Source organism: Sapajus apella, unplaced genomic scaffold, assembly GCF_009761245.1.
Source record: "Sapajus apella isolate SASKATOON/1434 unplaced genomic scaffold, GSC_monkey_1.0 scaffold4, whole genome shotgun sequence".
In the NCBI taxonomy this organism is placed as follows: Eukaryota; Metazoa; Chordata; class Mammalia; order Primates; family Cebidae; genus Sapajus; species Sapajus apella.
Window position 1 is genome coordinate 58,797,829 of NW_022436944.1, and position 26,956 is coordinate 58,824,784.

The following is a 26,956-nucleotide window of genomic DNA, read 5'->3' on the forward strand; positions in this document are numbered from 1 at the left end:
TTCTCTTTCTGTCAAATGGATGTCTTGATCACAGGCAATGCAGTGCGAGATACTAAACCAGAGCAGGCCTCCCATAAGCCTTAGATATATAGTGGTGCTGATGAAGACTTTGGACACAAGGTGGCAAACCTATATCGAGTGAGGATGAATCACTATTTTCCTAGAAGATGTCTTAATCACATTCAAGTTTATAAGCAAATTGCTTGAGCATTTTTTGGAGAATGCTAATTTTTCCCCAGAAAGAAATGTATAATTGTATTACACAAAGTAGTTCTGTCTTAAACCAGATTTTTGACAATTTTTAAGAATCATCCTTAATTTTTCTAATTGATTCTTTTCTGTAACAGCTTATTTGAGCTTCTTGTTTCAAAAAGTCTTTCTTATCTCTCTGAGGATATGTATTAAACATAATTTAAATTTTTATTCCACATGGGCCTTTGATTTGGCCTCCTTTAGTATAGTTCATTCAGTGTATTTTTCTTTAGGAGTGCTTATTTTTTTTTTGACGTTGATTATTTTGCCTTATGAATTAACTTGGCTGATAATATGACCCGGGAGGAAGATAGTAAGCCTAAATTTTAACTTGAGTAACTCTAGTTGAGTTAAGAAATGTGGCAGAAGGCAGGAGTATCTCAGGATGAAGAGGAGAGGAATAGGTGTTGCAGTCTGGGTTTGACTCGCCCTTGCTAGCATCTTTCCCAAGTTTCTCAGGTGACCATTACCCTTGAATTACCACTGCCCAGAACTTTCGCCTTCTCCTTGTAAGCACCAGACTAGGGAGGAAGGCGTTTTGAATTATGAGGTAGGGAAATGTGTAGAGGCTTGCCAATCTGCCAGCCACTGTTATTACTGGCTCCCTCCCTCAGCCAAGTTCAGAACTAGGGTGATCTTTGTCATCTGAAAGTGAGATCATTAGCTCCCTAACCTGAAATTATACCACAGCTTAACATTATACTGCACTAAAAACCAAAGATCCTGCATGACTCCTGCTCATCTCCCCTCCCTTATCTGTTCTCCCTCCAGGGATCTAATCTCCTGGAAATCTCATTGGTCAAACCCAATTGGAAGCCAGAACAAAAGAGAATCTACTAAGGTAATCCACAGACATCAGCTCCTGGGAAAGAGAGCAAAATGTAGAGAGTGGTTCAAGAGGGGAATGAAAGAGATCCAGCATGATAATTACCCAAAATTATGAAACACAGACTTATGGGGCTAGTGATGACTTAAATTGGCAATAAAGCTCTTCTTTAGGAGCTGTTTTGCCTTGCCTCAAAGACTCATAACCACCTAGTGTGATGAGAGTACGTACGTGGAGAGGCTTGCAGGGATGCTGACATTCTCCCCAGCAGAAACTCTTTCCTCTAATTTTCTATGCTATTGGAGATCAGACAATGCCTAAATAAAGGGAGGGGGAGGTTTTCATTCTTTCCAGGACAGATACTTTGGAAAATCCTAAATCAATGAGTTTGTTTCATCCAAGGCAAACATTTTAGTCTACAAATGCAGTTTGAACATAACATCCCTAAAACCTTAACCAAACAAGCTCTTGATCATCAAGATCCATGTTTTTAAATATGTCATTATAAACTGAACAGTTCCAAGGAATCCATACATAATCCATTTTTTATTTAAAAGAATAGAATGTGGACTTTTTCCACCTAAGATGGTAAATGTGTGTGTTATATGCAGAAGGCAGCCAGCTGTGTCTTGCCCTGTTCCTCTTCCTTTTCCCTGGAAAAGGAAGCATCTAAGTAGCACATGAGATGACAGATGGAAAATAGTAGTAGAATCTCTGATATGGCTCAAATTCACTTCAAGGACACAGACCTCAATGCTAAGACTTCATTCCAAGTTCATGCAGAGACTAGAATTCTGAGTCTCTGAAAACTCAGTCTAGACCTCTGTCAGGCACCCTCCCTGCCTCCCATATGGTCTTTTGCATGATCACAAGCATGGCGTCACTAAGCAGATCTAAAGTACCTTAGATCTGGGAAACACATCACATAGAGTGGTGAGTTAGAATAGGCAATAGAACATATTGGGAGAAGATGTGTGGTGTACGTAAAAGCAAAAAGGAGATATGGAGAAAATATCAAACCCACAATGTTTGCTGTTGACTTTTTTCTCAAATATGCCAAATCCGTATGTTTATAGATGAAAAGTCTTAATGCCATCATTTTATCAACTCATTAAACAAGAGAAAAGACCTCCAAAGCTCACAGATGCTGAGGATGCATTATTCTCCAAGCATGCAGGTCATAGATGACAGGCACTCATCAGCTCAAAGTATTTTTGAAGCAGTAGCAGTCAGTGAAAGCTGACATGGTTACTGGTCATGCCAAGTTATTTTGATGGTTACCATAGGAAGCGCCTGCTACAGAAGAAATCATGGAGCTATCTGTTAAATAATCTAATTAAGAAGTGGCTACATGGACTTAGTTATATCTCCGTATAATGATACACTAAAGACCTTATTAAAGCTCTTCTGTGAATAAGGCCAACCAGTCTTCGGAATTCAAGGAATAAACCAAGGATGCACACAACTACCTTTTGGGACATTCTCTTCTTGTGTCTCCAGGTCTCTGAATTTCCATGTTTGGTATCCATGCATACTCCTTCTGATGTGTGTGCATTTTAGTTTCTGAACAAGCTCTAAATGTTTCCTGACATTTATTATCAAAGGCAAGTATCAAGAAAGGACAAGAAAGCAGAGATTGGATTACAGACACTTGATGGGTCCCTGTTCTACCTTAGTAGTTGGGAGAGCGCAGGGCATCATTAACTGAAAGGTGGTCACTTACTCGTTCAAATCTTAAACCATCTGCATCTGTCAACCAGTACTCACTTATACTTACCTCTTACTGCTTCTCTTTAAAAAGTTAATTTAAATTCCTGAGTCTGTCATCTTCCCACTCAGAGCCTATTTATCCTCTGTATTTTCAGATAAATTTAACAAGCCTGGCTCTGTGACTTCCTGGCCCACTCAGAAGAACATTTGAAATAGAAGATGTGGGCCAGGCATGGTGGCTCACACCTGTAATCTCAGCACTTTGGAAGACCAAGGCAGGAGGATCACTGAGGCCAGAAGTTTGAGACCAGTCTGGGCAACACAGAAGGACACGGTCTCTGAGAAAAAAACAAACAACAAAACTAGCTGGGCATGGTGGCATGCATCTGGAGTCCTAGCTACTTGGGAGGCTGAGGTGGGAGGCTGGTTTGAGTCCAAGAGTTACGATTGTGCCATTGTACTCTAGCCTGAGCAACACAAAAAGCCCGGGCTCAAAAAAAAAAAAAAAAAAAAAAAAAAGAAAGAAATAGATGATGTGGTGGAATAATGGTAATAGACAAGAATACAGGAAAGAAGGGAGGGACAGACTTTTCTTGTTTTTTTTCCAGTTTGCCAAGGCTGCTGTAACCAAGTACCACAAACCAAGTGGTCTAAACAACAGAAATTATCATCTTACAGTTCTGGACCTTACATGTCTGATATCAAGGTGGGCCATGCTCCTTCAGAAGACACTAAGAAAGGATCTGTGCCCCACTGTCTCTTTGGTAGTTCCTTAGCTTGTGGCAGCATAACTTCGAACTCCGCATGGTATTCTCCTTAGGTGCGTGCCTGGGTCCACATTTCCCTGGTCATACTGAATTAGGGACCCACCCTATTTTAGTGTGATCACGTCTTAGCTAATTACATCTGCAATGACAAATAAGGTCACATTCTGAGACACTGGGAATTAGGACTTCAACATATGAATTTTGGGGGGACACAATTCAACCCAATACAGATTTTAATAACTTACTCTGATGATAGAGTCACATTACAGAAAAATCCATAATAAACTTTAGGCAAGAAAAGTCTATGTGAGAGGAAAGATGAGCTCGCTGGGCCCAAAATTCGGATTTAGATCTATATTCTTTCTAACCATGTAACCTCGGGCTGGTTGCTTAATGGCTCTGAGCCATTTTCTAAAAAAACAAAAACAAAACAAAACAAAAAACTCTGAAAAAAGGGGATGATGCAAACTTTTCTCGACTCAGGATGGTTGAAATCAAAATATTTGTAAAACCTCCCTAAAATTTTGAATTCTGTTCATGTAACATACAGCATATGTTCATCGTCTACTTAGAATTTGCATTAAAATAATTTATGTGAAACATAAAAATCTTACAATGTAGTTTTAGTTATTCCCCATAATTTTACACTGTATTTGTTAAATATATTACATTTTCATACATTATAAATTGGCAAAGTAATGTTATAACTTTCATTTTAAAGACACGTATTCTAAACAACTTGAGGAAAAATGGCTTTTATTTACCCAAATATTTGCTATTTAAAAAAAATTTGTGTTTATTTTAGTAGCTTTTGGGATACAGGTAGGTTTTTGGTATTATAACATGGGTAGTTCTCTAGTGGTGATTTCTGAGATTTTAGTGCACCTGCCACTGGAATAGTGTACACTGTACTCAATATGTGGTCTTTTATCCCTCACCCTCTCCCCACCTTTCCCCCACACAAGTCCCCAAAGTCCAAGTTATCATTCTTATGCCTTTGCATCCTCATAGTTCAGCTCCCACTTATACGTGAGAATATACAATATTTGGCTTTCCATTCCTGAGTTACTTCACTTAAAATAATGGCCTCTAGCTCCAGCCAAGTTGCTGCAAAAGACATTGTTTTGTTCCTTTTCATGGCTGAGTACTATTCACGGTGTATATATACCATATTTTCTTTATCCACTTGTTGGTCGATGAGCATTTAGATTGGCTCCATATCTTTACAATTACAAATTGTGCTGCTATAAACATGCATGTGCATGTGCCTTTTTCATATAATAACTTCTTTTCCTTTTGGGTGGCTACCTAGTAGTGGGAATGCTGGATTGAATGGTAGATCTACTTTTAGCTTTTTCAGGAATTGCCATACTGCTTCCATAGTGGTTGTACTAATTTACATTCTCACAAGCAATGTAAAAGTATTCTCTTTTCACCACATTCATGCCAACATCTATTATTTTTTGACTTTTAAATTATGGTCATTCTTGCAGGAGTAAGGTGGTATCTCACTGTGGTTTTAATTTGCATTTCCCCGATAATCAGTAATGTTGAATATTTTTTCGTTTGTTGGCCATTTTTTTATCTTCTTTTGAGAATTGTCTATTCATATCCTTTGCCCATTTTTTGATGGGATCATTTCTTTCTTGCTTGCTGATTTGTTTGAGTTCCTTGTTGTAGACTCTGGATATTAGTCCTTTGTCTGACGCATAGTTTGTGAATATTTTCTCCCACTGTGGGTTGTCTGTTTACTCTGCTGATGATTTCTTTTGCTGTGCAAAAGCTTTTTATTTTAATTAGGTCCTATTTATTTTTATTTTTACATTTGCTTTTGGGGTCATAGTAATGATATTTACCATTTTTAAATGTTCTTCTATGTCCTGAAAATCTAAATTTTCTTCTGGTATCATTTTTCCTCATTCTGAAGAACTTCCTTTAGCATTAGCACGTCTCTTTTTTTTTTTGAGACAGAGTCTCACCCTGTTGCCCAGGCTGGAGTGCAGTGGAGCTATCTCAGCTCACTGCAACCTCCGCCTCCTGGGTTCAAGCGATTTTCCTGCCTCAGCCTTCTGTGTAGCTGGGACTGCAGATGCACACCACCATGCTCATCAAATTTTTGTATTTTTAGGGGAGATGCAGTTTCACCATGTTGGCCAGGCTGATCTTGAACTCCTGACCATAGGTGATCCATCTGCCTTGGCTTCAAGTTCTGGGATTACAGGTGTGAGCCACCACATCCGCCCCCTTTAGCATTTCTTGTACAGAACATCTGTTGATGGCAAACTCTCTTAGTTTATTTTTATTTGAAAATGTCTTTATTTTGCTAGAATTCTTGAAGTATATTTTCCTAAATATAAAATTCTGGGTAAAAGTTTTTATCCCTATTCAGCACTTTAAAGGTGTTTTCCACTGTCTTCTGGCCTCTATAGTTTATATGAGATGTATGCAATATTTCAAATCATTCTCTTGCATATAATGTGTCATTTTTCTTTGATTTCTCTCAAGATTTTCCCTTTATCTTGAATTATCTGCAGTTTGACTATGACATGCCTATGCATGGTTTTCGTCTTATTTGGAGTTTGCTGAATTTCTGAATTTTTTTTTTTTTTTTTTTTTTTTCAGGAGACTGGAGTTTTATTATTGCTCAAATCAGTATCCTTGAGCATTTGGGGATCAGAAGTATTTTTTTTTTAATTTTCAACTTTAGGGGCATATATGCAGGATGTGCAGGTTTGTTACATAGGTAAATATGTGCCATATGGTTTGCTGCACAGATCTGCCCATCACCGAGTTATTAAGCCAAGAATCCATTAGCCATTATTCTTGATGCTGTCTCTCCTTCCACCCCAATCCCTCCGACAGGCCCCAGTGTGTGTGGTCCCCCACGATGTGTCCAGGATTTCCCATCACTCAGCTCCCACTTATAGGTGGGAAAATGCTGAATTTGATTTTCTGTTCCTGTGTTAGTTTGCTTAGGATAGTGGCTTCTAGCTCCATCTGTACCCCTGAAAAGGACATGATCTAGTTTCTTTTTATGGCTGCATAGTATGTTATATGTACCACATTTTTTTTTTTTTCTGAGACGGACTCTTTCTCTGTCGCCAGACTGGAGTGCAGTGGTGTGATCTTGGCTCACTGCAACCTCTGCCTCCCAGGTTCAAGCAATTCTCCTGCCTCTCTTCCTGAGTAGCTGGGACTACAGGTGCGAGCCACCACACCCTGCTAATTTTTGTATTTTTAGTAGAGATGAGTTTAACTATGTTGTCCAGGATGGTCTCGATCTCTTGACCTCATGATCTGCCCACCTTAGCCTCCCAAAGTGCTGGGATTACAGGCATGAGCCACTGCATCTGGCCCCACATTTTCTTTATCCAGTCTATCATTGATAAGCATTTAGGCTGATTCCATGTCTTTGCTATTGTGAGTAGTGCTGCAATGAACATGCATGTGCATGTATTTTATAATAGAATGATTTATATTCCTTAGGGTATATACCCAGTAGTGGGATTGCTGGGTCAAGTTGAATTTGTGCCTCTTGAAGAATCACCACACTGTCTTCCACAATGGTTGAACTAATTTACACTCCCAGCAATGATGTAAAAGTGTTCCTTTTTCTCCACAATCTCACTAGCATCTGTTGTTTTTTGACTTTTTAGTTATAGCCATTCTGACAAGTATGAGATGGTATCTCATTTTGGTTTTGATTTTCATTTCCCTGATAATTAGTGATGTTGAACACTTTTTCCTATGTTTTTTGGCCATTTATATATCTTCTTTTGAAAATTGTCTATTCATATTTTTAGCTCACTTTTTTTTTTTTTTTTTTTTGCTTGCTGATTTGTTTGAGTTCCTTGTAGATTCTGGATATTAGTCCTTTGTCAGATGCATAGTTTACAAATGTTTTCTCCCATTCTGTGGGTTGTCTGTTTACTCTGCTAATTGTATCTTTTGCTGTGCAGAAGCTTTTTAGTTTAATTAAGTCCCTTTTATTTATCTTTGTTTTTGTTGCATTTGCTTTTGGATTCTTGGTCATAAATTCATTGCCCAAACAAAACTCTAGAAGAGTTTTTCCAATGTTATCTTCTAGAATGGTTATGGTTTCAGGTTTTAGATTTAAGTCTTTGATCCATCTTGAACCAACTTTTTTATAAGGTAAGAGATGAGGATCCGGTTTCATTCATCTACATGTGGCTTGCCAATTATCCCAGCACCATTTGTTGAATAGGGTGTCCTTTTCCCACTTTATGTTTTTGTTTGCTTTGTCGAAGATCAGTTGGCTGTAAGTATTTGGCTTTATTTATGGGTTCTCTATTCTGTTCCATTGATCTATGTGCCTCTTTTTAATCAATTACCATGCTGTTTTGGTGACTATAGCCTTGTAGTATAAAGCTGGGTAATATGATGCTTCTGCATTTCTGAATCTTTAAATTTATATCTTTCATCAAATTTCATTATGTGTGTTAGGAAGCTACTCCACCACGCCTGAAGTAGAACTACAGTCATTCTCCAGTATCTGTGGGGGATTGCTTCCAGGATCCCTTTCGGATACCAAAACTTGTGGATGCTCAAGTCTCTGATATAAAACATTTGCATATAACCATGCACATCCTCCTGTATACTTTAAATCATCTCTAGATTACTAATATCATGTAAATACTACATAAATAGTTGTTATACTGTATTTTTAAAATTTGTGCTATTTTGGTTGTTTTTCTTTTTAATATTTTGACACATGGTTGATTGAATCCACAGATGCAGAACCTGTGAATATGGAGGGCCAACTGAACTTCCAGACCATTTTGGTTCAGAAGTGAAAGACTGGCAGAGCTCTCTGGAAAAGACATCCCATATAGCATGTGGAAGCCAGCATCCCTGGGAGCTGAGCACAGATGTACCACAGTGTCTCAATTCAGACTCCATGTAACTCTGCTCTGAAGAGGCGATCAGAGGCACTATTGTCAGCAAATATTAGAGGTATACTACAATGACTAAAAGTTTGTCTTGTAGAGGAGGTCCTAGATAAACCTGGGGATAGTCAAAAGTGCCAAGGAATATAAAATCATGTGAGGACATTTGCCTGAGAGCTTTTGTTCATCAGTTACAGCCCACCTGGTGTTGCCCCCTTCTCTGCTTGTGGTATATGGTAGTGATGTTAGCTTGCAGGGATCCTGGACATGTGTCAGTGGGTGGCTCTGATTGTGGGCCAACTCGTCTTTTTTAGAAACCTTGACTAGCACAGATACAGCCTCAACATTCAGTATCTCACCCATCTTAACCATGAACTAATAAACAGAGGCTTGGATACATTCCTCTGCTGCTTCTCTCTCCTTTTTCCTGAGTTACTAAGTTGAACCCAATTGACTCTGTGAGAAGTTAAGAAGGCATGACTTTTGGACACAAAGGTACTCTATCTGAGTAAATTATGACGGCTGTTCAAGTCAAAAGAAATAACACTCACATTCAAACAGATGATAAAATAAATATTTCAAAACGATGACACTCATCCTAACCCCTGAGTTTTCCATGCTTGTTGAAAAATCCAGAAAGTCAAATAGGTTTCTGGTATTAAACTTGACCACCTATCATAGGGTCACAACTTGTCCTCTGCAAAGTGTGTGATCCAGACTCTTTAGTTATGATTCATCAAACATGAGTTTTAGTTAACAGATTAAATGCTATCCTGCCTTCAGAAAATTAGGACATTCAACCAAGATTCTCCTTAGAGTTGTATGGATTTTAATACTGAAAACAGAACAACATTTTCTTTCATTGTCAAAATGTCTAACAAGCCTAGGAAAGACTTTTTGTTAAAAAAACACCGTGGTCAGCAAAATCAGAATCTAAGGGGATTTGTGTCCATAACTAGACATATGGGCCATCAGATTAGAGACTCGTGATACCAGGAACTCTAATCGATTTTGAAGATTTTGTGAGACAAAGATTCTGCTCTGAGAATTAGTGGTTCTTGTAATAGTGCTTTAGTAATTCAGACCAGCGTCTCGCTAAGAACAAGAAAAACAGAACGATGCATCATTGAAAAATCTATTTGAGGCAAGAGAGAACTAACAAGAACGGAAAGAACTTTAGGTCAAGCATCTGGGAGGAGAATGGAATGAAAAGGTGTGAACCCAGCATTTGAGGCCACTTTTCTGTGGGGTTAGCATCATGGGAGAAGAAGCTGCAATTATTTTTTCAAATGATCAAAGGTAATGAGTAAAAGCTACTCACCCCGCAGCTTTCTCACACATTCCTCTTCTGGTTTCTTTAGGGGAACTTATCCACTCCATGTAAGACTAGTGGGAATTTTAAATCATTAATATCAATGGGGTAGGCATAAGACCCAAGCTGGAGGCAATGAAATGTGCCGACAAGGAGAACAGTGTTAAAAAATAAGACTGAAAACCAAAATTGGAAAAAGTCCAACCCTTACAGGTGGTCAGGAGACGGGTACTAGGAAAGGAGTCAGCCAAAGAAAGTATGACAAGTAAGATTAGAAATGGATGGTGCCAAGAGAACCAGGAGAAGAGAGTATTTTATGAAAAACAGAGAGTCCAGCTACACCAGACGCTACTGAGAGGTCAAGATGACAATTCAAGTGTATCTATGATATGGTAACATGGAGGCTTTTTGGCGATTTTTGACAAGAGAAATTTCAGGAAAGTGGTAGCGAAGCCAGACTGAAGTGAGGAGAGACGCCAGGTGGTGAGGAAGTGGAAATGCTGCACAGATCAGTATTTTTTGGTTGAGCTTTTAAGGGAGTAGAAGTTGTGGCCCTATCTAGCAGTCCCTGAAGAGTGAAAGGTATGTTTGTTTCATTTTGCTTAAGGTGAAAAATATTTAGTCATGTTTGTATGGTGTTCCTGAAGCCTAATTTTTACTGTAAGTGAAACCAACTTTGTTCCTAGGTTTCAGTTCTTCTCTACGCTGCCCTCTACCACCAACTTCTTGACATCAGATGTTGACATCACATAAGTTTGCAGGTCCTGCATTTGGACATGCTTGGCAGTTTTAGAATTGTCATGAGATGAACGTTGGGTCATTTAGTCCAATCACAGCATGCTTTGCCTAAGGACATGCAGTTGGTTAATGACAAGCTCTCCTTCTCAAAGACTAGAATACCAGACATGAGACTTCATTTTACTGCTCAATCCAGTGACTTGCAGGGCTCAGATTCACACCCAGAGCTGTCATAATTATATGCAGAGAGAAACTACCCAGAAGCCTCCTTTCACCTGTCTCCTGAGAGTGTACATACGAGCCTGTTCCATAGACCATAACCATCTTTGGAATATTGATTACACAGAATCTCTGGGAGGAGAATCTCAGGCAGAATCTCTGATGCATACATCGATCCTTTAACTTGGTCAGTCAGTTGGAATCCTCAGCTAGCCTTTCTGTTTGGAGGAAGGAGGAAGCTCAATATTCAATACTTTTATTCCTTAATTAGACAGTTGACCCAGTGAGGCTCTTCCAGCTCTAAGCACCAACTCAGAATCTAGTCATGGGCTAAGCAGCCAGCATATAATGCTTCTTTAAGAGTCCTTCTTTAGCAGGCATTTGCCAAACAAGAGAAAAAAATGTATGTCTGAGAAAGCAAAAACAAAATCAAAGATAAATTAAGATGAAATACAGCATTTGAAGGTTTTGAAAAACTTCTCTTGAAAAACAGCACATCAATGAATATCTCAGCAATGGGGAAACCTCAGATTCTGCCCAGACAGTTTAATATATAAAGATTTTATAAAGAAAAAACAAAGTTTCAACTTGAAAACTTAATCTACTTGAAAACTCAATCCCTAAGTCTCTGTCATGGTCTGCAAACTTCTTCACAGATATAAAATTACTTGAAATAGGTGTCTTCCTCCCAGGCAAGCCGCCTGATGCAAGTATAGCTAAGACATTACTAAAACAAGCAGCACTTCCTTTTTTTCTTTTCTTTTCTTTTTTTTTTAATGAGACCTATTTAGTATCCAACAAGCAGCACTTTCAGCAGGTCATTACACATATAGCAAAGGACTTAAAACCCTGTGAAACTACTAGATTGCTATTTCTTTAAGTGCTGGGCTACTGATTTCATTTGGCATGCAGGATGGGGTGGGGAGCAGGAATTATTCTATAATTGAGTAAGGCATTTTCTGAAAATTTTCAGCTATTTAGGAATTCCTGTATTCTTTTTAATGTTCCTGGTTATTGAATTTTCTTTCCTAAAATCTTTCTCCTCCCATCCCAAGGAAGATGCAAATAAGCATGTATGTGTACACACACACACACACACACACACACGTGTACACAGTAGGAATTAATTTTTTTTCCAGATTGCCATTAATGCTAATTTTGATAAAGGGCTAATATTAAAGTTTCTGTATATGCTAAGATAAACTAAGTTAATAACACTGGATTTGTTTTATCCCGGAAGTAGCAATGATTTTACTCACTGGAGTAAGTTCCAGATGAGAGAATGGATTTGCCTTTTCTGCCAGCACCAGAACCACCATGGATAGATTTACTGAATGCCCTGTAACCAGTGAAGTGTCTCTCACAACATATCTTCTAATCAAGAAGCTCATCTTACTGGGTAAGTATGGCACTTGGCTTTTATCTCTGGAATTCTCTGAACTCACCACCTATTCCATCACTGAGAAGGGACCTGGCCTCATGAAATGGTTTGGGTGCCAAATGGAAAACAAAACACTTCAAAGTCAGGGTGCTGCTCTTCAGAATGTGGTGTACATTTTCAACCTGGTGCTGATATATAGAACTTGAGAACAAAGGATAGAAGTGGTAATGGTCCCTCTCATGGTTATATTTAATAACCCATTGACAGTTTTTGCTTTCTCTTCTAGAACCTTGGCCTCTATCAATCTAAAGGTCTTCATTCCTAGGGAAGGAACACTTCCAAGGACACAGAAGGGTCTCATTAAATTGGAAACAGGCCATGTTGAGTTCCTCATGTTATTGAAACAAAAGGCAGAGCAAGGGCTAATTACTGTCTAAGGTGGTTGGTCCCAGTGAGCAATGGGAAATTGGGTTTCTGCTGTGAAGTAGTTTGAAAGTAGCTTTCTGATGAGTTTAATTTATGGGGTTGGTTTAACATCTCCTGTTTGAGCTCTCAGCTTTTACATCACCTGTGTAGCCAATTTCCTGCATCAAATCCCCTCTATTTTAAAGACTTTGATATAGTTTTTGGTATCAAGAGTGACCTCAGGGAAAAAGAAAACCCTCTTAAAATGGGATTCTAGGAATCAAGCTCTCTTCAATTTGAGGACCATTTCAGTGTTATCTTCCTTAACAGGTACAAAATGGAATACCAGTACTCTTAGCATACTCTCCTTCTTTGACTGTAGTAGAGCTGCTATTTATTAGCTGGGCTCATGATCACCCATAAAACTCTTAGTCTTGGCCAGGATGACTTGCATCAGCATAGCCATGTGCCCAAGTTCTGGCCAGTGGAACATAAATTGAAATGGTACATGTAACTTCCTGGAGCCATCCTTAAAAGAGGGGGCCTAGACTTCCCTCTCTTTTTCTCCTTCCTGCTGTCTGGAATGTAAACACAAAGACTAGAAATTCAGCAGACATCTTGGATGATCATTTACGATAGCAGAAGACATAGCTTGAAGGGACCTTGTTCTCCTATGAATGGAAAGAACTTCCTTATTAGCCCCAATGCTGTCTAGAACCAGAGACATTGTCAGTGGCTCCAGGGAGGCCAGATGCTATTACCAGAAGACAAACAGTATCCGATATCTCAATCAGGGTCTATGATGACCCAGAATATAGGATGCAGAGAGGCCTCTCTTCCCCCATGGGAGGTAGATTCTTAAGCTTCTCCATACACTAGTTTGCCAAATTGACAAAAAGGAGACAGAAGGAAATAACTTTGGTGACAAGAATATGATCTTCAAATTCCCTGAATATGTACCCCAAAAGACTCAGATTCAAAGGAAATGGTTTAAACCAGAAGAGGCTGACACCATTCACTGGGAAATTCAAGGCTTATTTGTTTGTTTTTTAATGGCAATCCAATGGGTGAGGGCTTAAGTGGGAGATCAGATCAGTCATAGGAAATAAATAAGCCAGTGTCTTCTTTGAATATGTAAAGTATAAAAGTATAGTGGGTTGAACGTGTGATCAACATGATTGTTAAATGGGTGACCTGGTAGAATGCTGGGGTTATAGGGAAGAGTTATACCTGCTAAAATAAAAAAAAATGTACAGATCATAGTATGGCTGGAGCTGCTAAAGAGATCATGCATGCCATTTTTTAAACTAGCACAAGATGGCTAGAGTCAATAATAACTTAATTGTACGTTTTTAAATAACTGAAAGAGTTTAATTAGATTGTATGTAACACAAATAAATTGTATGTAACACAGATAAATGGTTGAGGGATAGATACCCCATTCTTTATGTGATTATTTCATATTGCATGCCTATATTAAAACATCTCATATATCCCATAAATATATATACCTACTAGGTACCCACAAATATTGAACATTTAAAAAATATAATAAAATGACAAAAAATACTATATGCTTACTTTCATGGTAAAATTATACTTCTAGTCATATAAAATGGGTATAAATGTATTATATAAAGATTTATATCTATATAAATATATGTATTGATTATACAAAATGCCTCAATATGTCTACATTTCTATTTTTCCCTGTATATTTAATTAAACACAGAAATTAATATTTTAAAACTGACCTAAAAGCAACGTAATGCCTGCAATAAATATTAACTGATAATTCAATTATTTTGTTTGACTTCTTAGCATTTAGAAGCCATTTGAGATAGATGTAATTTGGATACTTATAAACTGTCTCGAGAAGTATTAGTCATAAATATTTGAATTGATATATTGTTTTTCTGTTGAAATTTTTCCATTTAATAAGCAGAAATATTCTCTACCTTCTTTAATATGGTTGATTCCCTCAAGAATTGCAGAGGTGTCCAGTTCCTGTTTATTGTCCTTATTGTTTTGTTGTTGATAATGATGCTAATGACGGCCATAAGAGTAGCTTGTTTTTTTCTGTAAAAAAATAATCAAAAACTTTCTAAAACTTGAGAAAGATATGAATATCAACGTACAGGAACATCTGAGAATATCTAATAGACTTGACCTAAATAATATGACCCCAACGCATATGATAATCAAATTCTCAAAGGTCAAGGACAAAAAGAGGATATAAAAGCAGGAAAAGAAAAGAAGTAAATAACACATAAAAGACCTCTAATTCATCTGGCAACAGACTTCTCAAGGGAAACAATACAGGCCAGGAAGGAGTGGGATGACATTTTCAAAGTGCTGAAATAAGAAAAAAAACAAAAACAAAAAAAAAAAACCCACCATCCAAGAATATTGTATCTGGCAACATTGCCCATCAAATGTGAAGCAGAGATAAATTCTTCCCAAGACAAACAAAAGCTGAGAGAATTCACCTCCACCAGACCCATGTTACAAAAATTCTAAAGGGAGTTCTTCAGTCTGAAAGAAAAAGGTCCAGTAATATGCAAAACAAAACCATTTGAAAGTATAAAGCCCACTGGTAAAATTAAGTACATGAACAAACACAGAATATTCTAATACCACATTGCGATTTGCAACTATTTGTAACTCCATCATGATGCCAAAAATACAAATCTATCCAAAACATTAATAGCTACAGCAACTTATTAAGAGATAGGTAATATAAAAATATATATATTGAGACACTATAAAGCCAAAATGTGGAGGAATTGAGTTAAAGTGTAAAGGTTTCTTCCCCATTTGTTCCTTTTTTTGTTTATATTCCGTTTTTGTAATCTAAGTTGTAATCTTTTAAAAATAACTTGTAGTACCTAGAAGATGTTTTTTGTAAGCCTCATGATAACCACAATGCAAACATTTATAATAGATGCACTAAAAATAAAAGCCAACAAATTAAAACATACTATCAGAGAAAACCATTTAAAGAGAGACAGTAAGAAAGGAAGAAAGGAGTTATAAAACAAGCAGAAAACAAGCAACAAGATGGCAGTAGTAAGTCCTTACTTATCAATAACATGAAATGTAAATAGGCTCAATTCTCCAATTAAAAGACAGGGCTGAGTGGATAAAGAAATAAGACTCAATTCTATGCTATCTACAAGAAACCCACTTCATGTATAAAAACACTCATAGACTGAAAGTGAAAGAATGAAAAAAGATATTCCACAGAACAGAAAACCATAAAAAAGCAGGAGTAGCTATACTTATATCAGATAAAATAGACCATAAATCAAAGATTATAAAAAGAGACAAAGAAGGTCACTGTACAATGATAAGGGAATCAATTCAGCAAGAGGATACAACAATTAATTTTTATATCTATGCACTCAATACCAGAGCTCCCAAGCATATGAATGAAAAATTAATAGACATCAACTGATAGAGCATTCAGACAGATAATAAAAAATAAAACATCATAGTTGAATTATACACTAGATCAAATGACATTTACAGAACTTTTTACCCAACGGATGCAGATTACACATTCTGTTCATCAGTACATGAAACATTTTTCCAGAATAGACCACATTATAGGACGCAAAACAATTTCGAACACATTTCAAAAAATGAAAATCATTTCAGGTACGTTTTCTGACCACAATAGAATAAAATAAAAATCAATGATAAAAGAGCCTAGGAAACTACACAAATACATGGAAATTAAACAATATGCCCCTGAATATCCAATGGGTCAATGAAGAAATTAAGAAAGATATTTAATAATGTCTGGGAACAAATAAAAATGGAAATACAACATACCTAAATCTATGGGATACAGGAAAAGCAGCAGCAAGAGGGAAATTCATAGCAATAAATTTCTACACCAAAAAAGTAGAAAGATGTCAAATAAACAACCTAATAATTTACCTCAAGGACATAGAAAAATAAAGACAAACCAAACCCAAAGTTAGTAGAAGAAAAGAAATAATGAAGTTCACAGCAAAAGTAAATGAAATGGAGACTACAAAAAATATGGAAGATCAACAAAACAAAAATTTGTTTTTTTGTTTTGAAGACAAAATTGCGAAACCTTACCAAGACTGAATAAAAAAAAGAGAGAAGACTCAAATAAATAAAATCAGAAACAAAAAGGAGACATGACAACTGAGAACACAGAAACACAATGAATCATCAGACTATTGTAAATAACTATACTTCTATAAATTGAAAATTCCAGACGAAATAGGTAGTCCTGGACATATACCCCTTACCAAGATGGAACCATAAAGAAATAGAAAAAACTATTAAATACCAATAGCAAGTAGCAAGATCAAAGACATAATAAAAAGTCTCTCATCAAAGCAAAGATCAAGACCTGATGAGTTCTTTGCTAAATTCTACCAAACGTTTAAAGAACTAATAACAATTCTACTCAAACTGTTCAAAAAAACTTAAAGAGAAGGGAATACTTCCAAATTCATCCTGTAGGCCAGCATTACCATGATACCAAAACCAGACAAAGACACAACAAAGAAAAGCACCAGCCAAAATCCCTGATGAACACAGATGCAAAAATTCCCAACAAGTAAACCAGATTCACCAACATATTTAAAAGATTATTCCTCATGATCAAGTGGGATTCATTTTAAAGATCCAAGGATGGTTCATCATATGTAAATCAACAAATGTGATATATCCCATTACCAGAAACAGGAACGAAAACCATATGATTATGTCAATAGATGCTGGAAAAAAATTGATGAAATCCAATATCCCTTTATGATAAAAAAAATTTTTCAACAAACAAACTGGGTATAAAAGAAACATATCTCAAAATAATATAGCCCATGTATGACAAACCCATAGCAAGCATTGCCCTGAGAGGAGTGAAAGCCTTTCCTCTAAGAGCTGGAGCAAGATAAGGATGCCTACTCTCACCATTTTTATTCAATGTAAGGTTGGAAGTCCTGGCTAGAGCAATTAGGTAAAAGAAAGAAATAAAGGAGGATACTGATCAATGGAACAGTAAAAAACCCAGAAATAAATCCATAAACCTACAGTGAACTCATTTTTGACAAAGGTGCCAAGAACATACATTGGGGAAGGGCAGTCTCCTTAATATATGGTGCTGAGAAAACTGGACATTTATATGCAAAAGAATAAAACTAGACCCCCTATGTCTCACCATATACAAAAATAAAGTGAATTAAAGACTTAAATCTAAGACCACAAACTATGAAACTACTACAAGAGAATATTGGGGAAACTCTTCAGGACAATGGACTATGCAAAGATTTCTTGAGTAATATCCCACAAGCAAAGCGAACCAAAGCAAAATAGACAAGTGAGATCACATAAAGTTAAAAGGATTCTTCTCAGCAATGGAAACAACAAAATGAAGAGACAATTCATAGAATGGGAGAAAATGTTTGCAAATTATCCATCTGACAAGGAATTAATAACCAGAATATAGAAAGTGCTTAAACAAGTCAACAGGAAAAAAAACTTGTAATCTGATTTTAAAATGGGCAAAAGATCTGAATAGACATTTCTCAAAAGAAGACATACAAATGATGAACATCATTATCATCAGAAAAATGCAAATGAAAACTACAATGAGATACTATCTTACCCCCGTTTTAAAAATGGCTCTTATCCAAAAGACAGGCAATGACATATGCTGGTGAGGAAGTTGAGGAAAGGGGACCCTCATACACTGTTGGTGAGAATGTGAATTAATACAAAAATATGGAGAACAGTTTGGAGGTTCCTCAAAAAATTAAAAATAGAACTTCCATATGATCCAGCAATCCCACTGCTAGGTATGTACCCTAAGAAAGGAAAGAAAGGAAATCAGAATATTGAAGAGATATCTGCACTCTCATGTTTATTGCTCACTGTACTCTCACTGTTCACAATGACCAATATTTGGAAGCAGCTCGTGTCCGTCAACAGATGAATAAAGAAAATATGGTACATACACACAATTAAGTACTATACAGCCATAAAAAGTATGAGATTCTGTCATTTGCAACAACATGGATAAAACTGGAGGTCATTATATTAAGTGAAATAAGCCAGGCATAGAAAAACTTTAGATGTTTCCACTTATTTATGGGAGCTAAAAGCTAAAACAACTAAACTCATGGAGGTAGAGAGCACAATTATGGTTACCAGAGGCTGAGCTCCATAGTTGGGGGTGGAGGATAGTGGGAATGGTTAATGGGTATGAAATTATAATTAGATAAAATGAACAAAATCTAGTATCACAGCAAGGTGACTACAGTCAATAATAATTAATTGTACATTTAAAAATAACTAAAAGAGTGTCTTGAATTGTTTATAACAGAAAGACGGGATACATGCTTGAGTTGATGAATGCCTCATTACCCTGATGTGATTATTATGCATTGTATGCTGCATCAAAATATCTTATGTACCCAATACATATATACACCTACTATGTGCCAACAAAAATTAAAACTTAAAAAATTTTAAAAGGCAACTTCACAAATGAGCCATTAGCAGCACTATCGTAGAGCAACTTTAAAATTGTGTAAATAATATGTTGAAGAAAAGAGAATTTCACAAAAAACCTGGAATGTGTAAACAAGAATCAAATATAAATTCTAGAACGAAAAATTACTGAAATTATCCTATGACCCACTAACACTACTCCTAAATATACAGTGAGCAGAAATATCCAAAATCTTCATTAAACTAGGTATAAAAATATTTATAGAATTAACCCAGAGGAAGTTAAACTTCTTATATAAGCATAGTCAGAGGACTGTTCTCACTGAGGACCTCTGGAGCCCCCCGAAAAGCTGACTGTCCTTCCACAGTCAACTCACAACCTTCTTAGCTACAGTAACATAGACCGTCTAGGTAGCTTGCTATAAATTATAAACGGAGCTGAACTTCCCGATGAGTCATGTATCAGCTTTTTCTTCCTCTCTCTTTTAGTTTAATTTTATTTGAATACAAGTAATATGCTTACACAGATTTAAAGATCAGTATCGCTCTCCTTTCTGAGTGCGTATGCCTGACCATCAGTATTTCAATATCAGATAGTGAATGAGGCCCACAAAGTTTCATCATCCAGAATGGAGGCCGATTTTTCTCTGCACAACATCTCACCTTAGCTGTGCACGGCTTTCCAGAAAGTAATTCTCCATTTCTGTTGCCGGGATATCACCGATTTGCCTGCACTAGGGGAGCTGATCTGGTGGATAGAGTCTACCAGCTATCAAAAATTATCACTGTATCTTTTATCTTTTTTTTTTTCAGATTCACTCACCAGATACCCTTCCCTACTTTTTTTTTTTTTTTTTTTTAAAGAAGTAATTAGTGTTTCTAATTTTCTAATTCATATGTCTTCTTTAGGTTCTGTGGTCACAGTTCACACATGTTTCTTGTTGCCTTTACCATGTACAGCACCAGATTTAAGCTTTACCTGGTTAGCTAAGTCAGTCGTCAGGTAACTGTTTCACTTTTGGCCTTTTGAAATTTATGAGAATTTGTAAAACCTCCAGGCTTTTTTGTTGTTGTTGTTTTGTTTTTTGAGATGGAGTCTTGCTCTGTCACCCAGGCTGGAGTGCAGTGCAGCAATCTTTGTTCACTGCAACCTCCACCTCCTGAGTTCAAGAGATCCTCCCAACTCATCCTCTGAGTAGCTGGGATTACAGGTCCCCACCAACACTCCCAGGTAATTTTTATATTTTTAGTGGAGATGGTATTTCACCATGTTGGCCAGGCTGGTCTTGAACTCCTGGCCTCAAGTAATCTGCCCACCTCGGCCTCCTAGAGTGCTGGAATTACAGGCATGAGCCACCGTGCCTGGCCTGTTACTTTGTTTTTGAATCGGAGCCTCACTCTGTCGCCCAGGCTGGAGTACAGTGGCAGAATCTCAGCTCACTGCCACCTCCGCCGGCTTCAAGCGATTCTCCTGCCTCAGGCTCCCAAGCAGCTGGGATTACAGGCGCGGGCCACCATACCCAGCTACTTTTTGTATTTTTAGTAGAAATGGGGTTTCACCATATTGGCCAGGCTAAACTTGAACTCCTGAGCTCAAGCGATCCGACTGCCTCAATCTCCCAAAGTGCTAGGATTACAGGTGTGAGCCACCTCGCTGGCCTAATCTCCAGTTTTAATTAGTCTCCTATTCTCCTTTTCATAAGTTGATGGTCTTTTTATTTTTTAACTCTCACTTTTATGAGGTTTGTGAGGGGATTCACCCTGCTGTAATTTTGGTTCAGCTTTTTCAGAAGTTGACCTTTCTCTGCAGACCCCGTACTCACTTCCACAATAATTATCCAAACAGTCTGAGGTGGATTGCAGAAGAGATATTCGTTTTAAAATTTTTACTTTCAAACAAAAACTCAGGAAGAATGGGTTGGGGTGGGGGGGAAGGCAAAATCTGAAATGGGAAAAGGTCAACTAATTTCCACCATACTCCTGCCCTATTGAACTGCATTTTTTCCTGGTGCACGAGAAAGATCGCTGAGGCTGACAGTACCACTTCTCCAAATGTAGGAAACAAACTTTAAATTGGCTCTTCCAAAATCTATCAGAATGGGGTCTTCTAGACTTTCTTATTTTCAAAGATAGGCTATAAAAGATTGCTTCTGTTCATTTGTGTTGTGAACATTGCTGACCTCATCCTTGATTTACAGGGAGCTTGTTCAGTAATAGAGATAATCTGTCCTTTCTTGGTTGTCATCAAGACACATACAAGTTCTGAAAAAGAACATTTTTTCTACTGCATTTGCCCAGCTCCAGCGTCCAGATTACAATTTTTCTTCAAAATATGGTCCTATTTCCAAATTGGTTTCTTATTCTGAAGTGTGATTCCATATATGGCCATTAGGGGATGCAAGAATTGTAACACACGTAAGGTCCTTCTAAAGGATGCCACTCAGATCATCTGCTTAATGGGCAAAGTGGACTTTTTTCTGTTCAGAAAATTTTCAGAAAAATGTTCAGACTACCCTACCTTTAAAAATTTTGTACAGATCACCAAATGCAAAGGATAAAAATGGAAAAACTACTTAATGACTAGACTACTGGTCCATGTTTCAAAATGAAACCCATTCATTCATACATTCAACAAATATTTATTAAACACCTACACCAGGCACTGAGCCAGATGTCAGAGATTCAGCAACAAACGCACAATCATACCTTCCAAGTACCCAACTCACGTTCTCATATTTCCTACCTATGAGAATTCTGAATCTACTCAGATTTCTTGCAAATGACACCAGGATATTTATACTTTAGGGGAATTGTTGGCTAGAGAATCCTTTATTTTAACTGAGTTAAGAAGATTAACTAACATATTTCTTTAAGAAGGTTATAAGGACAGGGTTCAAACCTTTAGAGATATCCATCAGAAGTGATTTTAGACCAAATTCGATACATTTTTAACTCAAGATAACATTGAGTAAAAATTTAATGTTACCCTCCATTATTTACTGCTTCTGTGCTAGTAATGTATCTATCCATCCTTTAGTCATTTCAAAGGGCAACCGTGTATGCAGGTCACCTTCTCCTTCAATATTAGGAGGGAAAAATAAAAAGTTTATCCACTGTGAAGCACCATTGGTACAAAAAACTTGTCACTGCTTCTTCCCCAAAGTAACCTGCATCCCTCTTATGTCCAAGATGATTGATAATGATGACATCAAATTGCAGCTTCTCTTTCTTCATTTAAGGTTGTTTTCTACTGTCTAAAGAGATATTTCAAATTATGTGGTGATGCAAGAATATCACATTCATTCATTTATTCATTCTCTTCCTTTGTGGTAACATAAAACAATCTCAAGAAAATTGAGCAACCTAGGTATTTCTCTGCCTTGCTTTCCATTTGACAGTTTAACATCCCATATTTTGCCAGATAAAAATGTCTTAGCTTGTGGCAAAAGGAAATCCTTTGGGCCTGATAAGAAAAGATTATACAAGATATCAGATATGTGCTCATCTTTCTATTGGCTTTGGTGTGAAATATAGTCACCAACAATTCTTGAGCAGTATTTCTTATTAATCCTATCACTGGAAAGAAGTTGATTTATTTCTCAGTCCCAATGCAAAAATAACTGTAAATAAATAGATGAATAGGGAAATAGGTTAGAGGACTCGCTTGAATTAAATGCTACTCCTGGAACAAGCAAATATGACTAGAGGGTGGAGTCATGGGACGATATTGGATGGGAACTGCATGGCAGAGGGGGAGGAAGAGTTCTCAGAAGCAGGGGCATGTTTCCAGAAGAATGGCAGTGCTGTGAAGACAAAGCAGTGGGTGTCCACTGTGGACACTGTCCTTTTTCACTTTCAAATTAATTCCAGCTTTTAAATATGGAGTTAATTTAGAAACGATTGTAAGGGGAAAAACTTTGACTTTTTCTAATTCAACAAAAACTGGTAAAAACTTTCAAGGATGGATATTGCTTAAAAGTATACTGAGAAAATTTTGGAATCACCCCCGATAGAGTGCAATAAAAAAGTAAAATATCATCAAATATCACAGATCCCAAGAAGCTTCAAAAATGAATCTTTTATCTAGCATAAATGAAACTTAGCGCAATTCCTAATGAAAGCCACTCTTTCCCTGACCCTATAAAATATCTCATTTCCAACTCTTAACTTCTGCACTTTGATATCTAAGGGCTAGCAGCAACAGAATAGGAGCTTATTTTTAATTGCTTCATCTATAGAAAGAAGGGTGATCTCTAGAGAAACATAGTTTGAAAGTGTCTGAATTTAGCACCTTTAAATTATCAGTGGCAAACAGCAGAATCTGCATCTGGCAGGGGAAAGATTTTCAAGTATGAAATTGAATTTAGTTCCTGCAGGCTGCAAAAGCCCTAAATATAAAACTTTGGGAGAGGCATAAAAGTAATTGTGTCTAATTTGCTTAAAGGAATAGGTTTTTGCCTTGATTATATAAGAAAATCCATCCTTTAATTAACAATGTAAGGAGGAATTTTAAAATATTTTGATTTCACATTCAAAGTTAAAATGATTTAATTCATATTTTTAAAGATTAGAGATAGATTTTACTTGTTAAAGATTGTTGCATAATACCTACTTAGGAAAAAATCTTTTATCTAGGCTTAGCATACATCTCAAGCATAAGGCTCAATGAATTTTCACACATGTATATTCCTGTGTGACCACCACCTAGATCAAGATATAGAACATCTCCAGTATCACAGAAGGCCTCAGCATAGCCCTATATGGTCAATTCCTACTCCTACTCAGGGCCCCAGAAATAACTACTATTCCAACTCTCATGACCATTTGGATTTTATAAAAATAGAATCATTTAACATATTTTTTTATTTGTCTGGCTTTTGGGGGGGGGCTCATGATTATTTCTCTTACATTAATCTCTATTATTTCATGCAGCAGTGATTTATTTGTTCTTATTACTCTATATTATTTCATTCAGGCCATCTCAGGGTTTGAATAGTACCACATTGTATGAATATAACACACTGTAATTATCCACTTACTGTCTTTTGGTAGATGTATACATTTATTTCTCTTAGATACGTCCCTAGCCATAGAATTGATGAGCCATTGGGTAGGCAAATGTTTTGGTTTACTACATAGCACCAGCCAGTTATCCAACATGATTATACCAATCACACTGAAGCAAGAAATAAGAGTTCTTGCTGTTTCACTCCTAACAGGCATTGGTTGTAATCAGGCTCTCTAACTGTAGTCACTGTGGTAATTTCAGTGCTATTTATGGTGCTTTTACATTTCACTTCCTTAAATACCACTGATATTATGCTTGTTTTCATATGCTTAATGTTGTTGGGGAGGGGTAGAAAAAGAAAATCTCCCTACTAAGACTAAAAACATGGCTCTCTCCTTTACCTGGGATTCATGTTAACTTTTTTAAAGGTAAGAAATCAATGTATAAACTTCCAGTAATACTCATGGGGCTCTTGAAAGAAGACAAGACAAAATAACCTGGAAGAATATGTCCTCTACCTACACTGTATAGAATTCCCACAGGTAAAATTCTGTTAATGATTACTTCACAATCCAAAATTATAAGACATGAGGAAATACGGATGGCTCTTTGCATCCTTGGGTTCAGCCAACTACAGCTCAAAAATATTTGAAAAATAAAAATAAAAAAACAATACAACACTAAAAATAATAATTTAAAAATATACTATAACAACTATTTACATAGCATTTATATTGTATTGGGTACTATAAGTAACCTAGAGATAATTTAGAAGGATGTGCACAGGTTAAATGCAAATGTCACATCATTTTATGTTACAAATTTGAGCATCTGAAGGTTTTTGTATCCACAGGGAGTCATGGAGCCAGTCCTTTGAATACCAAGGGACAACTGTAATCCACAGTGATGGAAGAATTGCATATATGATATAATAATATGATAGAGAATATACATTAGAGATTTTAAACTAATTTTTGAAAACTTTCTGATTCTGATCATGATGGAATAATGAGTATTAAAATTATAATTCTACTATGTATAAACAACTCTAAAAGGGAACCAAATATACAAAGAGACATTTAATGTTCTGGACCACAGATAGTACGGATCTGTGATCCTTGAGAGGAAAGATAAAACACATGAAGTAAACTGTGCATTCATCCTGGTTTCCAAGGCATCTGAGGGCACTTTGGAAATGCTAGCATAGGTAAGGGAGCCTAAGGAAAGAGCAGTTATTTCTCTGAAACACACACACACGCACACACACTGAAATTCAGAGCTACTGAGGCAAATGGAATTTCTGGAGCACAGAAGCAGAGAGAGGGAATTGCACAGAGAAAAAAATCCATAAATCTGCATTGGGGTACCCCTTAAGTCTTTGGCCAAATACTAAACTATTCATGTCAGCGTGAATTCCACAAGGCCTCACAGAGAACAGTTACTGAGCTATAGGATGAACATAAATTCATCTTTGAGATGAACAGATTGTGGAGGTGACACAGGAATGGGTGATGCTTAGAGTTTTGATCAGCCAGAGTGAGATAATCTCATTGGGCACCTGAAAATTCAGTTCATATTCCACAAAGGCCACAACTTAGAAGTGCAGATTCTTTATCGCCATCCAAATAAAGACTAAAACCAAGATTTGATATAATAAAGTCACCAGTAAAGCAATTATCAGCTAAAACAATACTCAACATGTTTTAAAGGAAATCAACATAATGTAAACTCTCAACAATATTAACAGCCACAGTGTCCAGAACACAATAATAATTTTTAAGACATTCAAAAAGGCAGGAAATATGAACTCTAATCAGGAGGGAGAATAAGTCACTAGAAGTACAACCCAGGAAAATATGCATGCTTGAATTAGCTGGCAAAGACTTTTAAAAGTTCATATAAATAAATTTAGGGACATAAATAAAAAGGCAGACAATTAGTGAATATATGGAACATGCCGACAAAGATAAAAATATTTTTTAAGAAAACAAAATGGAAATTTAAGAACTGAAAACTACAATATTTGACATTTAATATTCACTTGAGCTTAACAATAGAGTGGGGACTGGTAAAAATCAGTGAACTTAAAAACAGAGAAATAGATACTATGCAAGTGGAAGAAGAGAAAGAAAAAAATACTGAAAAAGCAAACATATCTCCAGTAACTCGAGAGAAAACATCAAATGGTTTGATATATGAGTACATGGTGTCCTATAGTCCTAGCAGAGAGGAGAGAGATTAGGCCCACAAAATATTTCAAGAAATGACTAAAAGTTTTCTAAATTTGATTTAAAAAATTAATCCAGAAATCCAAGAAGTTCAACAAACCCAAGCAGAATACACACAAGGAAAATCACACCTAGAAGCATCATATTAAGCTTGATGAAAACCAAGGTAAAGAGAAATTTTTGAAAGAAGTGTTACTGAAATGCTAGGAGTTTGGTCCAGGTACTGTGCTCACCACACAGAAAGCTGATCACTGGGACGGTGAGTACTGCCAGAAAAGAAGGCTTTATTCAAGTGCTGCAGCCAAGGAGAATGGCAGATCAGTCTCAAATCTGTCCCAAGTGACTAAAATTAGGTGCTTATATAGTAAGGAAGAAATGTAATCACCTGTGGGAAAGCAGGAATTAGGGAGGGGTAAGGAAGAGGAGTTGGTCAACAGGAAGCAGGTGGTTGATTCAGCAATCATAGTGGGTGAGAGGTCTGGTGTCCCATTGTCTGGGACAGTACTTTCATACTATCTGGAAGTTTCAGTACTTTAATACTGTCTGGAAGAACTGATGGTTGTTTTCCTGAGAAAGCTGCTCAGATTAGACAAATGTAACTTTCTCAAGCTTTAAGACTGGCAGTGTCAATTTTCATGTTTATGCAAAAGAAGCCATAAACAGTTCTGTGGGACAATTTTGGCCACTTTCAGAAGCAAAGGAAAACAA

The 26,956-nt window shown here is 36.8% G+C and overlaps 1 long non-coding RNA gene across 1 annotated transcript; it reads right to left on the reverse strand.

Annotated features, from left to right (window-relative positions):
- Positions 1-14,475: 14,475 nt before the first annotated feature.
- On the reverse strand, positions 14,476-26,579 carry LOC116538118. Its single transcript, XR_004263511.1, has 2 exons — positions 26,445-26,579; positions 14,476-14,596 (listed from the first exon to the last, which is right to left on the reverse strand). It is a non-coding gene; the product is annotated as an uncharacterized LOC116538118 (long non-coding RNA).
- Between the last annotated feature and the right edge of the window lie 377 nt (positions 26,580-26,956).